The sequence below is a fragment of the Trachypithecus francoisi genome, unplaced genomic scaffold (genome assembly GCF_009764315.1).
Source record: "Trachypithecus francoisi isolate TF-2019V2 unplaced genomic scaffold, Tfra_2.0 Lachesis_group14, whole genome shotgun sequence".
In the NCBI taxonomy this organism is placed as follows: Eukaryota; Metazoa; Chordata; class Mammalia; order Primates; family Cercopithecidae; genus Trachypithecus; species Trachypithecus francoisi.
This window is the reverse complement of record NW_022681459.1, coordinates 33,046,142-33,062,363: the sequence shown is the minus strand read 5'-3', so window position 1 is coordinate 33,062,363 and position 16,222 is coordinate 33,046,142.

Here is a 16,222-nt window from a genome sequence, read left to right as displayed (position 1 = left end):
GCAAGGAGGGTAATGGGCACTTCATCATTTCTGTAAGTTTAAACAAACCCTTTGCTGAAGGGAAGGTGGTGCTCTCAATGCTGAGGCCACAGATCTCTTCACAACTAAAAGTGGGAACATGTTCTCTACAAGGCCTCAGTAGTAATGGGATTTGAACCACGAGGCATGCACAGGTAACTGTCTGGCAGCCCTGAGACATGGTGATTCTCTCAAGTGCGTGAACAGAAAAGTCACTGGCCATCTTTGGGAACATCATTTTTGGGAACACTTCTCCATTGGATCCCTGGCCTTCACTGGAAAACCAGGTCCCTCTTCAGGACTTTCACTGCGAGGTTCCTTGAGTCTGGGGCTCCAGCTGCTCTCTGAGAGGAAGGCATCGGGGGAGAGAACACGACCCAGCTCCACCACCCAGCCCTCCCTGCATGGTCCCTCCTCTGTACAGTGGGGGCGCCTGCAGGGGTCAGGCCTGGGTCACCATGGGTGAGGCCTGCCTGGCAGGGGGGCCCTCGTGGCATCCTGGGGAGTCTCTCCCATAGCTCCTGTTTGACTTTCCTCTGGTTGTTATGACAAATGACCCCTAAATTAGTGCTTACAACATCACACATTGATTCTCTCCTAGGTCTGGAGGTCAGAAGTCCAAAATGAGTCCTCGGTAGCTAAAATCAGGGTCCCAGCAGTGCAGGCTCCTTCTGGGGACTCTGAGGAGAATTCGTTTCCAGGACTTCTCCAGGTTCTAGAGAACTCAGCTCCTGGCTCCTTCCTCCAACCTCAGAGCCAGAGCTCAGCATCTTCAAATCTGTCTCCTGCTCTTCTCTCCCTCCCTACATATCCTCTCTCACTCTCTTCCTTCCTCTCTCTCCCTCCATCCCCACATCTCTCTCACTCTGACCCTCCTGCCTCCCTCTTTCTTTTATGAAGACCCCAGTTTGGACCCACCTGGATAACCCAGGATCATTTCCACCTCAGGCTCCTTAACGCCATCACAAAGTCCCTGTGGTCACACAACATGACACAGACAGGTCCAGGACTGGGACATGACTGTCCCGGGGAGGCCTAATTCAGACGACCACAGCTCCTCTCCCGAGTTCCTCTTCCTTTCTCTGTGCCCTGCCCAGTCTAGGCTGAGCGACTCCTGGACGCCATCCCAGTCCAGCCCCAGCCCTTCCTATCTGTGGTCTCTTGTGGCCCCTTCTCCTCCTGGGGTCCAGGAAGACACTGGGAGTTTAGCCACAGCTCTAGGGCACTGTCTTCCAGCAGGCCCCCTGAGGCTAAATGCTCTCCAGGACAAACCACCCTTGGAGGAAGATCCTATTGTGATCCTCACCCTAGGATGGTGACACCACAGCCTGGAGAGCCTGAGTGACCTTCCACAGGCCACAGCAGGGACTCAAACCTGGCCTGCCCAACTCCAGACCTCAGCACTGGACCCTAGGTGCGTTGCCCTCAGGCCACCTGGCCACACCCACCCACTTCATCCCACTGCCCCAGGCTGCAGGCCTCCCTGTCTTTCTCCATGTGGAGGAAAGGCTCCCAGGATATTCCAGGGCTCCAGGTTCTGATGAGAGTGCGGGAGGGGACCAAATACCCAGCCTCGGGGCCTAGGTTCACCCCTGCAGATGGCAAATCCCGTTCACCCATGGGAGGTCACCAGTTCCTTCTTAGAAGACAACAGCCTGTAGCTACCTTCAACCAGGAAAGTCAGGAGCCAGGCCCGTCACACATGGCCATGGCACATGTCTGTCACCTGATACATGAGATGCAAAATGTAGGGTGGAGGGGTCAGGGATGAGTGCCTCCACCTCTGCCTTCCTCCCCACAGGCCTACCCACGAGGCTGAGCAGGGTGGCCCTAGACCTAGCCATCTTCAATCTGCTCATCCACTGGCATCCCCACCACCGTCCCCTTAACATGCACAGGATGCCAGCCACCCAGGCCAGTTCCTGAGGTGAAGCAAGTGACGGGGTTACTTGTTCCTGCCCAGGCCAGAGTTCAGACTGCAGATGAGACCCCCTTGAAGAAAACAAGGGGCAGGGGACACTGGGGATTCCATGTGGTCAGCAGAGGTGGCCTGGTGGCAGCAGCAACCTCAAATAGGCCCAGGATCTGGACAAAGGGCTGGAGAACAGAGAGAGGACGGGTGTGTTAGGGGTGAGTGGGAGCCACAGCAGTGCACAAGGGCCCTAATGGAAGCACCCTGAAGGCTCACCTCAAAGACCCTGTACTCTGTCCCCCATGTCACCTGGCCTGCCACCCTACTTAATACCCAGGAAGTCCTTGGAGTCTGTGCCACATGGGTGGGCTTTCTCCCTGGAGAGCTCAGAGCCCACTGGACCCAGGCCCCCATCCCGGGACCCAAGATTCAAGTGACAGAGTTATTGGGCCAACAAGCGATGGAAGGGGAGAGGGGCCTTGGGTTGGAGTAGCCGGATTCCTCATGCCCCTTTCTCCTTCCTCTGGATCAAATATCAGGGTCAGGGTACTTGGGGGAGGGGCCAGCAGAGAATCCCCTCTTCCTAGAGACCCCATCCCATTCCTGGTTCTGGATCCAGGGTTTACGGTGTCCCCCACCTCCAGGAGAGTCAGTCCCTGGCAGGTGGCTCCCCAAGCCCAATCCCCTCCATTCCTGGTCCCAGTGGCTCCCTCAAACATTCCTGAAAACATCTTCAGTCAGGGACTGCTCTCCCAAAGGAGGAGCACATGGGGCTCTGGGTCTGGGGCCCCAGCACCGAGCACAGTAGGTGTTCCAGGGGGCTGTTGAGTGGTGGCATGTGAGACTCTTTGTAGAACCCCAGATTCAGGTTGATGTGCCCGATATGCAGCTGAGATCCAGCACTGAGACATAAGTACTTAAGGATAGACAAAGGTTTATTTGATTTGGCCAAAGTAAGAAGGCAGGAGAGAAAATCCCTCAACTCCATGTTAGCAAAAGGATGAAGCAGGGAGTTTTTATGTGGCTAAGGAGTGAGGGAGGTGGCATTTCAGGGGAAAAGTCTGTGTTTCTTCAGTCTCAGGTAACACCTTAAGCAATCAGATTTGTGGGCAACAGAGGCTGGTCTCTACGTCCTTAACGACATTCACTCCTACAAAATACTTTTGTGACTCTGAAGTTATCTCCTCCTCCTTCTTGACAAAGAAGCAGGACATCCGCAGCTTATGATCATATTGTGTGAACAAGGGATGCTGGGCAAAAAGCAAGCAGTTAACATGTACAAGCAGGCAAGGGCCCAATCAGAATTTTCTTTATTTCAGTCACAAAAATGCTGGGTACTGAAATCTCAACGCACCTAGTGTCACTCCCAGAGCACAGGCTAGGACAACACACACCTGTCCCTGGAGAACTCCGGGCCAGTCCCCCCTTCTCCCACTGCTGACCCCCTCTTAGTCCACTTCCGCTCCTCCCTTCCCCGACTGGAGAACCTCCGAGGGTTTCCATTTCCTCCAGGATAGCACGTGCTGCCCTGTAAGGAGTCGCTAAAGTCAAGAGCAAGGCGGCAGGGCGCTTTCGAGCAAGAGGAGACCTGACTTCAGAGACCCTTAGTCCCCAAGACAGACGCATGCCCTTCAAGGGAGCGGCCGCCCCAGGCTGTCAAGATGGGAGCACATGGTCCTCTTCAACCCACCTCCTGAACCTCCTCTGCTCCCCGCACCCATTTCCCTGTGGCCCCCATTTCCCTGTGGTCACTGTAATCGGACCCCACTCCAGCTCCCTTCCCCAGTGACTCTTGGAGCTGGGGTTGATGCTGGGGCTGGAGCAGTGACCAGCCCCTGGTGACCCTGGCCCCATCCAGGTACCAGGCCACTGGCCACCCATCAAGTATCGTTTCCCTAGCACCCATATGTGCCCAGCCTGGCCTTGGGACCCAGACCTAGTCCTGCCTGGCCTGCTGCAGCAGTAGCGGTGGGCTCTTCCTGGAGAGAACCTGGTCCACAGTCTCTCTGCCTCACCATCTCACTATGAAGGGCCAGGGACCCTCCTGATGATCACCTTAGGAGCACAGATGTGATCCCTTCCAGGAAGTAATAAAATGTGGATGCTGCCTTCCCTCTGGCTGCCATCCCCCTCTCTCCTGCCTTTCACAAGTGGTAATCAAGGGCTGCTGGGCTCCACAGTCCCCTCCTTCCTGCCTCAAGCCCAGCGGTCTCACTGCCACCCCATCACAGCCCCATTGGCCTGCAAGCGGCTCAATCCAAGAGTCCCCTCACTGTCCTCCTTCTGCTGACCTCTGGATGGGCTCGGCAACTCATTTCACTCTTGTCATCTTGAAGTCCCTCACCCACCCACCCCCCCAGGTCCCCTCCTGTATGGTCCCCTTACCCTTTGTTCTGCTGCTGCCCCGTCAGGGCCACCAGGAGCTAGCACCCCTGGTGACTCTTTCTTCCACTGTGTGACTCATGAACTGCCGGAATGTAAAAGGGTTCCTTGCTCCTTCCCCAGCCCCGGCCCCTCAGCCCTGTGGTGCCTCAGGCTTGATGGCCGCCCAGTACTGCTGATCACACTCTCCTGGTGCCGCCCTGCCCAGCACAGCTCTGGGGCACCATGGGAGCCCAAAGGCAGGGGCTGCACCCCTCACATCCTCCAATGTTCAGACAGGTGCTGGGCTGGGTATCACTGAGCCCCTCGATGGCCACTGCTCGACGGTAGAACTGCTCCCAGCTCTGCTGAAGATGCTACCTCACCTGCCACCTAGCCCAAGGCCATTTCCAGGGAAACCCTGTACTGGTGTCTGCCCTCTCTATGTCGTGGGATCCCAGACCACCCCAGGAGTCCCATGTCCACGCCCCACACATCTTACAGATGAGGAGACGGAGATTCGGAGACCAGCAGCCTGCCCGGGTCCCACAGCTGCTCGGGCTGCACAAATGGCGGGCACTGGGACTCTGATCCAAGATCAACCCAGAGTCACCCCCTTCCCTAAGGCATGCAGAGGATGCTGAGCCTGCGCAGGTCCTGCAGGTGTTCAGGGAAGCACAGTGGGTGCCCAGGCTCCTGACTTGAGGCCACCCTTCCCTCCTGAGGCCATGCCTGGGCAAGGCCAAGAGATGGTGCTGAGCGCATGAACCCCCTTGTGGCTCTGTAGGGCGGGGAGACCTGGGCTCCTCAGGCTCTGTTGACTCAGTGGGTGGAGGAGGCAGGCAGGAGGAGAGTCATGAGGGTGCCCTCTGAGTCTACAAAGCAGAGCGAGGACGGGTGTTTGTGTACCCGTTTCAGGCTCCAATGGGGTGGGGGGGGTAATGACCCCCTAGGGTCACACAGTAAGTTACTGGCTGACCCACACCCAGCCTCTATTCGTGACTCCTCAGCCCTAAGAGCTTTTCATTCATCCATTCATTTGTTCACTGACTCACTCATTCATTCATTCAACAAACTCAGCTGTGGGCCAGAGGCTGGTGCAGGACCACCTGCCCTGGAGAAGCTCACGAGCTTGGGGAACGACATGGAGATACCACTGTCCCACCCTGTCAAGTCTCCAAGGTTGGCACTCTGCCCAGGGAGTGTCTGGGGCAGCAGGAGCATCTCCCCACACTTAGGAAAATATTTAACTGAAAGAATCATCTGAGAGAGCCCCAGCTGTGATCCCTGGGCCACAGTGGGAACGTCACAGACCCTCATTGACCCTCACAGTGACCCTGAGGCCTAGAGCTGCCATTGCCCACCTCACATGATGGATGTACCAGGGCTGCCCAGGCTCCGCCCAGTCCAGGAGTAGCCAAGTTGGGCCTTAGTCCCCGCCTGTCTTCACATGCCACTGTGTCTAGCTCAGACCTGGGCCAGGCCCTCAGGAGTGATGGCCTCATGACACGGAAGGAGGGTGGGTCTGCGCTGAGGAAACCCCTAGGTAAAGGGAAGAGTGTCACAGCGGGGGATGGGGTGAGAGGAACTCATCCTGGCCCTGGCCCTGGCCCTGCTTAGTTGCAGCCCCGGCTGAGGGAAGTGTTCTGAGTCAGATTAGGGAGGGGCCCTGTGGCTTCCTCTACAGCAAAGCCAGAGCCCAGAATAGCCTGGGAGGGGGTGCAGGGGCCCTGCTGGAGGGGAGGGGAGGTGGCTGCTCAGGGCCCTGCAGGAGGAAAGGACTGGGAGCTACTGAGCTGAGTGGGTGACTCTCCCATCTGGCTCAGTCTCCTGTGGGGCCTGCAAAACCACCAAGAGAGTGTCTCCAGCCAGGCCTGGACAAAGCCACCCTTACCCTTCAGCCCCATATTCACTGAGTCCAGAGGCAGAAAGAGGAACATCGAGACTCACCTGGGAACAAGCAAACCAGCCAAGATGCCCTGTAGTGAGGCCACCACATCCCAGGCAAGCACCCATTCCCCATCACAAAGCTTCAAAATCAAGTTTCCAGCTAAGTAGAACATGCGAATTTTGAGGAAATGATCACTGTCCACTTGCAATGCCCACCACTAATGACACAGCACAACGTTGAGGACGCTGCCCCTCCCTCCTGACATGTCATCCTCTTCTCCAAAGTCTCTGTCACACCAGGGCCAGGTTCTGGATCCCCCACTCACCCCGCCTCCAGGACACGAGTCCTTGATGTTGAGTCCACACCCTGGGCTCCATCCTTGACCTCAGGACCAGCTTTTCCGGCCCTGAAGGAGTCACGTGCCATGACTTGACACCAGTCCTCTTCCCTGTGCTGAATGAGACGTGAAAGAAAAATGGTCCTAAATCTGCCCGGGGTCGCCCGCGCCATACATGAGATGCTCCAGTTCCCTCGGGGATTCAGAAGCATCTCTAGCTGGCACCAACAGAGGCTGGGAAGGCTAGGTCTTTCCCCAAAACGCTTCGTTATGCAACACCCCAAGAGGCACCCGTACCGCTTGTAATAACCCAAGCATGAGGAATCACTCTTTCTGGGGTGATCTGGGGAAACCGCTCTCCTACATGGTCATCTTGAGGATTGCAAATGGGCCATGGAAATGTCAACACAGTGACATAAGCAGGGCCAGTAGGGTCAGAATCAGGGTCAGTCTTTGTCACTTGGTTACTTGGGACCCCATCAAACCTAACCCTGTTTGGCCAGTAACTTCACAAGGGTGGTCTCCCCAGGAACCATGTGTGCTGGGGGAGGTCTGAGGTGAAGGGGATGACCTGCATCCTGCATTTTCCAGGACATTCCCAGTTTGTGCCACTGACTCTGGGAACTGAGGTGGATTCTGGGGCCAAAGCAGTGTCCAGCCCCTGGTGACCCTAGCCCTATCCAGGTCCCAGACCACTGGCCACCAATCAGCTGCAGTTTCCCAGGCGCCCATGTGTACCCAGCCTCAGCTCGGGACCCAGGCCTGGCTATGCCTAGCCCATTGTAGCAGTAACGGTGGGCTCTGCCCAGAGACCCAGGCCAGGGCTGCCTCCGGGACCTCCACCCACCTCTGTAAGAAAGCCTGGTGAGGTTATTATTAGCACCCCTTCCGCTCCCAGGTACATGTCAGTTTAAACTACAAATTTTGGTTGCCCAAGCTCAGAGTAACTGTTTGCTAAATGACTGAATGATGTTCTTGGTAATGGCTAATAATGAGGGGGACGAAGCCAAGCCCCAGCCACCTAGCACTGTGGTAAGCAGTGCTGGACATTACAACAGGCGCCAGAGGCCAGGAAACCCTCACTAGGGGCCACATCCAGGCAGTCACCATGATGTTCCTGGTCTCACATGGGCCCTGCCTGGAGCCCCTAGGAACCAACTCACTCAAACCCAGCTCACAAGAGAACAGGAGATGGCCCTAATACCATCTCCTACTCAGCAACAGCACAGCATGTCCACAGACCAGCAAGGGAAAGCTCTTCGGGGCAGCCCTCATCCCTGGGGAGACCACAGGCAGCAGGGAGAATGCCTCCAAGCTTTGGGACAGGAGCCAGGGAGGGGCTGGGTGACTTCTGTGGCTGGCAACACAGAGCTCCCCTGTCAACTCCGGGAAAGAGTAGCCCACGGCCAGGACGACCCACCAGGTAACCCCCAGTGTGTCTCTTTCCATACAGGCTATCCTTCATGGTCACCCTCTCCTTCCTACAGCAACATCAACACCCTTGCTCTGGCCACGGGTCCCTCCTACTTCTCATGTCAGGTTTGATGCCCACTGAACATCCAATGTGCCAGTGGCTGTGCCAGGCACCGAAGCCAGGACCCCTCACAGGTGTCACTAGGATGGGCCATCCCTGCCCACCCAGTGCCCAGCCTGTGCAGGGACATGTTGGGGCCTTCTAACTATGGAGATGATAGAGGAGAAAGGGGCCTCATCCTCATAGTTGCAGGCCAAAAGGGAGCCTCAGACACATCCTCCCCTGACCTGTTTGGAGAGGAGAATGGGAAGTCGTGGCCAGACTTGGCCTGGGCTCCCACAGGGGAAAGTTTGTGAAGGCCTGGGCAGCAGAGAGCAGCTCCCAGAGGGAAGGGGTGCTGGGCCCCAGGGCTGCTTGGCAGAGTGACTGAAGAAGGTGAGACCCCAGACCTGCCAGGTAAGTCCCCTTCTCAGGGACTGCCCAGAGCCAAGTCACACATTCAGCTCTCTCCTGAGCACCTCCTGCTCCTGGAAACACAGCAGGGTTAAGGCAGACACAGCCAGGTTCAGAGAGCTCATGTTTGGGGGAGAGGGAAATCAACCCAGCAGAAAAGGAACAATGCCATGCAGGAGACGGGATTTGTGCTGGGGAGAAATAGGGTAGAGGATGGGGAGTAGTGAGCACCTGGCCGGGGTCTCACAGGGGGCGACATCCCAGGGGCTGGAGGCAGCCAGCAACTGAGGAGCCCTGACTAAGGCCAGGCCCCTATGGCTGGAGTTAGTGGCTCAGGCTCAGACTCAGTTTCCCCTCTGTGCAGCTGGGTTAATAATGGAAACTGACTCTCTGGGTGGGGGGAGGGACAATCAGATGGAAATGGACGTTTTGTTTGTCTCTGCGGTTGGTTGTTTTCATCCTTGGGCTGCTCCAGCCCCAGATAGCCTCTGGCCAGCCCCCTGCCCATGCTGGGCTCCCAGGCTGCCCTGGAACCCTCACCCCAGTGCAGCTGGCCTGGTGAAACCAAGAGTGCCTGAGGCCAGAAATAGCTGGGAAACCCCACCAAACCTCAGCCCTGGCAGCAGGTGCCTCCCCAGGGTGGGGGCAGGGGGGATTCAGTTTCCAAAGCTTCCACCAGCCCTGCTGGAGAATGGTCCTGTGTCCCAACACCAAGGCACTCAAGCCCCATGCCCAGGATTGAGTTAGACAAGGTCTGGAGATCATGGTCAATCAGTGGTCACAAGTAACATCTTCTGGCTCCAGAAGCTTCTATTCATGCAGGCCCTGCCAGCTCCTCACAGCTCCCCAGGAACTGTTCTAAATGCCAGGTCCAGAGCTGTGACCAATTGAGGGGCACAGCGAGATACTTGGAGCTCAGAGGGGTCGGGGGTGGGCAGGGTTGGCCAGGGCTAGACATGGAACCCTGCTGATCACACTCCACCTGCTGCCCCCAGGTCTTGGACCCTTCAAGGGAGCCAGGCCAAGTATGGGGAGGGGAAGGGAAACAAGAATCCTTCCAAGAGCTTCCCTGGGAGCCCAGAACCTGAGGCAGTGACGAAGCTCCTGGAAGCACAGCTGCCAAGAGGACTTCCAGGGTCCCTCCCCAGTAGACAGGACCTCAGACTGGTCAGTCACTTGTTTGTGTGTCTGTCCATCCATGTATCTACACATGCACAACACACTCATCCTGCTAGAAGCCCCCTGAGGCCTGGCCTGTGCAGGGCTCTTGACATATGGTGTCTCAGGCAAGGCAGGAGTGCCCCAGCCCAGCCCCAGGTGAGTCCTATTGTGTGACTGCTCATGGGAGGAGGGGGCTGCAGTCCTGGGGTGCCCCATCCCCTGTCCAGTCTTCCCCATGCTGGGTCTAGATACTGAGGTCAAAGGGTGGTTGACAAGTGTGAGGGATAGGCCACTGTGGGGAGGCTTAATGCCCTCTGCCCAGTGGGTGACCAGATCCCACCCACTGCCCCCGTTACAGGCCTCCCTTTCTCCATGTGGAGGAAATGTTCCCAGGATATTCCAGGGCTCCAGGTTCTGATGAGAGTGCGGGACGGGATCAAATACCCAGCCTCAGGGCCTGGGTTCACCCCTGCAGATGGCAAATCCCATCCACCTATGGGAGTTCATCAGCTCCTTCTTAGAGGACACCAGCCTGTAGCTTCCTTGGCCCAGGAAAGTCAGGAGGCAGGCCCATCCACACACGGCCATGGCACATGTCACCTGATACATGAGATGCGAAGTGTAGGGTGGATGGGCTAGGGATGAGTGCCCCCACCTCTGCCTTCCTCCCCACAGGTCCACCCACGAGGCTGAGCAGGGTGGCCCTAGACCTAGCCATCTTCAATCTGCTCATCCACTGGCATCCCCACCACCATCTCAACATGCACAGGATGCCAGCCACCCAGGCCAGTTCCTGAGGTGAAGCAAGTGACGGGGTTACTTGTTCCTGCCCAGCCCAGAGTTCAGACTGCAGATGAGACCCGCTTGAAGAAAACAAGGGGCAGGGGACACTGGGGATTCCATGTGGTCAGCAGAGGTGGCCTGGTGGCAGCAGCAACCTCAAAAAGGTCTAGGAGTTGGACCAAGGGCTGGAGGGCAGAGAGAGGACAGGTGTGTTGAGGTGAGTGGGAGCAAAGATACAGGAATGACCACAGCACCCCTTCTTCCCACAGGGCTACAGCAGTGCACAAGGGCCCTAATGGAAGCACCCTGAAGGCTCACCTCAAAGATCCCATACTCTGTCCCCCATGTCACCTGGTCTGCCACCCTACTTAATACCCAGGAAGTCCTTGGAGTCTGTGCCACATGGGTGGGCTCCAAGATGGACAAGGCTTCCATGGGCGGAGGGGACAAGGGAGAAAGGAGGTCTGGTCCCTGAGTAGAACACAGGTAGTGACTATCTGGTGGAGGAGAGGGAATGAACAGAGGATGCTGGGAGTCAGGCCCAAGGCAGGGCCCTGCGGGTGCACATTTCTCTCGGGTGGACGGTGGACCAAGGCCGTGAACATTCATGCTGGTCCAGGCCAGTGGACCAGAGTGTCCCAAACCTCAGGGCTCTGCAGAGTGGCAGAGGCAGGGGCCAGAGACAGCAAGGCTGAGAGTAGAGGCCCTGAACCTCAGGTCTGACCAGATCTGCGATTCCTAAAGGCAGCTGCATCCTGTGTTGAGATGCTATTGAGTGATCTTATTGTCCCTGTACCATTTATAAAACGTGTGGACACCTGTTATCCACCTGAGCCACTCAGGGATTCTGTGAGGCCACAGCCAGAATCATGGTCCCATTTCACAGGTAGGAAAACTGAGGCTCATAGCAGTTAGATCCCAAAGAGTCAGAACCAGCTCTGTGATGTCCTGACTTCCAGCCCAGGGCCTCCCATCTGACAAATGAGGAAACAGACCAGGAGAACAAGGGAACTGCCCAAGCTCACACAGGTGCACCTGTGTGGAGGGGCCCATGTGGAGGGGGCCATGTGGAGAGCGCCATGTGGAGGGACCATGTGTGGAAGAGATCTGTGTGGAGGGGCCCATGTAGAGGCACCCATGTGGAGGGGACCTGTATGGAGGGCGCCTATGTGGAGGAACCCATGTGGAGGGATCATGTGTGGAGGAGCTCATGTAGAGGGATAAGGTGTGGACAGGCCCGTGTGGAGGCGGCCTTGTGGAGGGCGCTGTGTAGAGGGGCCCGCGTAGAGGTTACCTGTATGGAGGGCACCCGTGTGGAGGGATCATGCGTGGAGGGGCCTGCGTGGAAGGCACCATGTGGAGGGGCTCGTGTAGAGGGACCATGTGTGGAGGGGCCCGTGAGGAAGGATCATGTGTGCAGGGGGCCGTGTGGAGGGGCTCATGTGGAGGGACCATGTGTGGAGGGGGCCGTGTGTTGGGACCCGTGTGGAGGGCGCCATGTGGAGGGGCCTGCCTGGAGGAGACCTGTATGGAGGGCGCCTGTGTGGAGGGGCCTGTGTGGAGGAGCCCTGTATGGAGGGTGCCTGTGTGGACCACTACCCCCTGCCAGAGGCCAGATTGTTCACTCTTCCTCCACCATTCCACAGCCCCAGTCCCAGCCCCATTTCAGGGGTGCAGAAAAGAGGCCTGAAAGCACCATGGATGAGAGTTACAGACCCTGGTGGCCAGTCCTTCCCTGAACCCTGGGAGATGCGAGGAAGGAGGGTGGCTGCAAAGGCCTGCAGGAGCCCAGGGCATTGTACTTCCCAGAGGGGCATCTGCCCTGGGAGCCCAGACCCCAGTGTCACACAGAGAAGGGGTCCGCTCCATGCTCAGCCCTCATCAACCCTTGACCTTGGGCAATTCGCTTCTCTTCTGTAGGCCTCAGTTCCCTCATCTGCACAAGGGGGTGATAACAGTCCCTCCCCACAAGGTGGGTTTGCGGATTGAGATGATGCCTAAGCCGTGCCTAACCCATGGGGACCCACACCAACCCCGAGTCACTGCTCTTGCCTGGGCCCGCGGGTGACACTGTGTAATCTTGGGCAAATGCCTTTGCCTTCCTGGTCCCAGCCTTCCCTCTGCTCAAGGAGGAGCTGGGTCAGGGACTCCAAGTGCCAGCCATTCAGGAAACCAGCAGATTCCTGGGTGGAGGAGTTAGTCAGCGAGGCCTGGAGGGGCCGCGAGCCCTGAGGTGGGAGTAGGGTGGGGGCTGGGCCAAGGGATGGGGGTGGGGGATTCGCCTCCCCAGCTCTGGTGGCCCTGCCTGCAGCTGGCCACCCCTGGAAATCCCCAGGCTAAATTTAACCCCAAGTTGGCTGAAACCAGAACTCAGAGTGACAAAAGGAGAAAAATAAGAGGAAGAGAAACTGAGCCCATGCCTGCCCAGGCGTGGGATGAGTGACAAACAGGCCCAGGTGTGGCCCAGGAGGAGCATGGGGCAGTTTCAGAGCTGCTGCTGGATGTTTGTGCAGCTCACAGGTGGCGGCAATAGAGCCTATGCCCCACCCCACCCCCTCCCAGTCCAGCCCCTGGGCCTGATGCTGCCCCCTGGCTGCCTCCCCACACCCTGAGCTCCATTCTGGGTCCCGGAGTCCACCAGAAGGCATTTCAGAACCAGCCAGCAGTGGCCCTGATTGTCAGCAGGGTCCGAGGGAGGGGGGTGGCCAGGGCAGGGCTCTGGAGCCCCCACCCCAGGCCCTTTCCTAGGCAGAATGAGTGGGTGAGGGAGTGATGAGCAAGCACAGGCCTCCTAACTTTCCAAGCTGGCGATTCTGAGAGGCCTCAAGGCTGAGATATGGTTTGGCCTTTTGGGGGCCTCCTGAACATGTCCCGTCTCCACAGCCTGGGAATGCACTCCCGTTTGACCCAGAAATCTTGCTTATAAGAATTTTTCATGGAGATGCTGGGGACCAGTGCATGTGGATGCCCTAAGGGCAGGGAGCTAACAGCAAAACGTGACAGAAAAGAGCCCAAGAGCAGATGCCGGGCAGATGCCAGCCTCATATCCACATCCCCAGATGGCCTTGGAGAAGGGCCATAGACAGATGTTCACAACAGGGCACATGAGGAGAGAAGTTCCCATCTTTGTGATAAGCACAAGATTTCATGCAGAGAAAGATCTGGAAGGCGCCATACCAACACACTAACAGGGCCCCTTGGGCAGTGCAGGATCAGAGACTTGCTTTATATTCTTCTTTATTATTTTCCCTGTTTTCAGATTTCTCAAAAAACAGGAATTAGTTTTATAATTGGAGAACAAAACATTAAACCGATTTAAGATGTAAGATCCTATACAAATGGTGTATTTTATGATTCGAATGGCATCTAAAAAGGCTTGAACATATTATCCCAAAGAGGCCACCAGACAAGACATGACCTGTGCGTGTATGAATCCCTGCATTTGTATCCATATGTAGACACATATCCATATCCACATCTATTCCCTGGGGCTACCGATTGCAGGGGTTTTCTGCAGGTAATGTTGGTTTTCATTTTGTACATCTAACTCTTTTCATTTTTTTGACAATAATTATACATTTATTGTGCAGTTATGAAAAATAGAAGATTTTTGTCACTTAAATCATGTTTATTCCAATTCACTTAACATTCAGCAAATATTTCTTGTGTCTGCTACACCCACAACAGTCAGGGTGCAGGGTCTGAGATTACACCAATGAAAAGACAGAGTGGTCTCTCTTGAGGAATAGTACAACAGGGGATTATATGGAAAGAGGTCACTATGATCCTGACATGGATTCACATCCTCTACATCTTAGGTGCTGCCTAAAGCCCTGAAATTCTCTCACAGCTCCAGCCAGCACAGAGAGACAGGAAGCCCAGGGAAAGTTGCTGAGTCATCAAAATAGAAAGGAGGGCATTCGGGGTGGGGAGAGATGAGTACCTAGGCAGCAGACATTCAGCAAAGAGGATTGGAAAATGCACCCCATTAAAATACAGTTAAACACAGAGGAAGGAACAACTGCAAACAAAAAGTTTAAGCGATTTCTACAAAGAGCAATAAAAGCCTTGCTCCATAGAGCAAGGGACAAGGCCAGGTCAGGATCAGCAGAAGTTGGGAAGGAAAGAAGGAAGCCAGGATAGACTTGGAGAGTTTCTACCAGTTCCTCAGGCAGGAAGACCTATATAGTAGGTCAGAGCTATTTCTAGGAAGACCTCGGTTGACAAATGTCTCTGTCACTTAGAGGTGACAATTTACCTTGGTAAAATATCTCTCTCCTCATGTTCCAATCTATTTGATATTGATCATATGAGTAGCTACCTCCCGTGTGTACAATGGGAAATTTATGGGAGAATGCATAGCAATTCCTGAATAGAGTATCTGGTTCCATGAATAATGGAAATCGGTTAGAATTTATTATTGGAAACTCACCCTGCATTACCTCTAGCTGGTTAATTATACTTATATTTGTTATATAGTAAGTCATATATATTTGTCATTTCTTTTCTTATATTCAAAAACTCTCTACATAATAACTCTCCACCTATGGTCATTGCTAGATATCTATCTTTTTTTTTTTTTTTTTTTTTTTTTTTTTTTTGAGACGGAGTCTTGCTCTGCACCCAGGCTGGAGTGCAGTGGCCGGCTCTCAGCTCACTGCAAGCTCCGCCTCCCGGGTTCACGCCATTCTCCTGTCTCAGCCTCCCGAGTAGCTGGGACTACAGGCGCCGCCTCGTCGCCCGGCTAGTTTTTTTTTTGTATTTTTTAGTAGAGACGGGGTTTCACCGTATTAGCCAGGATGGTCTCGATCTCCTGACCTCGTGATCCGCCCATCTCGGCCTCCCAAAGTGCTGGGATTACAGGCTTGAGCCACCGCGCCCGGCCGCTAGATATCTATTCTATACACAGCAAGAAGCCAGACACCCTACCTTACTTGTTCACTTTCCAGCTTCTCCCTAGGGAAAAGAAGTACAAGTTTTTAACCCAATTCTGTGAGTCTAGTACTGTGACCCAAAACCCAAAGGGCAGGAATTCAACAGCCACCTCTTCACCCTGCCTCCCTCCCACCTCACATTCCCCTTCCAGAATCTTCACTGATGAGGGAAAAGATGATGTCCCCAAGAGGTACAGCCTGTTCCCATGTCTTCAAACTCCATCTCCCCAGCAGCCATCCAAGTGCCTGACTTCAAGGTTCTCAATAAACAGTTTGAATGAGAAAAGAAAGGGAGGAAGAGAAAGAGAAAGGGAGGGAGAAAAGGGTAGGTGGATGGCTGTATAGATGGGTGATTGATGGCTAGATGAGTGGATGAATCAGCAGGTGAATAGGTGAATAGGTGAATGGGTGAGTGGATAGTTGGGTGGTGAGTGGATGGGTAGATAGGTGAGTGGGTGTACTGGTGGGTACATGTGTGGGTGGGTAGTTGAATGGGTAAATGGATGGGTGAATAGTTGGATGGGGAGATAAATTCTAACCATGAGAAGCATATATTGGTGACTGGGAGCTCTGTGTAGAAGAGATTGGGTTCCAATCCCTGCTCTGATCCTGACTCCAGTGTGATCATGTGCCCTTTTCTTAATGTCTTTAAGCCTTTTCCCTTCACCTGCCCAGCCCATCTCACAAACTGCTGGGAAGAACACTGGAAGGACATATGTGCATGAAGACACTTTAGAAACCCCAGCAAGTTGGCCGGGCGCGGTGGCTCAAGCCTGTAATCCCAGCACTTTGGGAGGCCGAGACGGGCGGATCACGAGGTCAGGAGATCGAGACCATCCTGGCTAATACGGTGAAACCCTGTCTCTACTTAAAAATACAAAAAACTAGCCGGGCGACG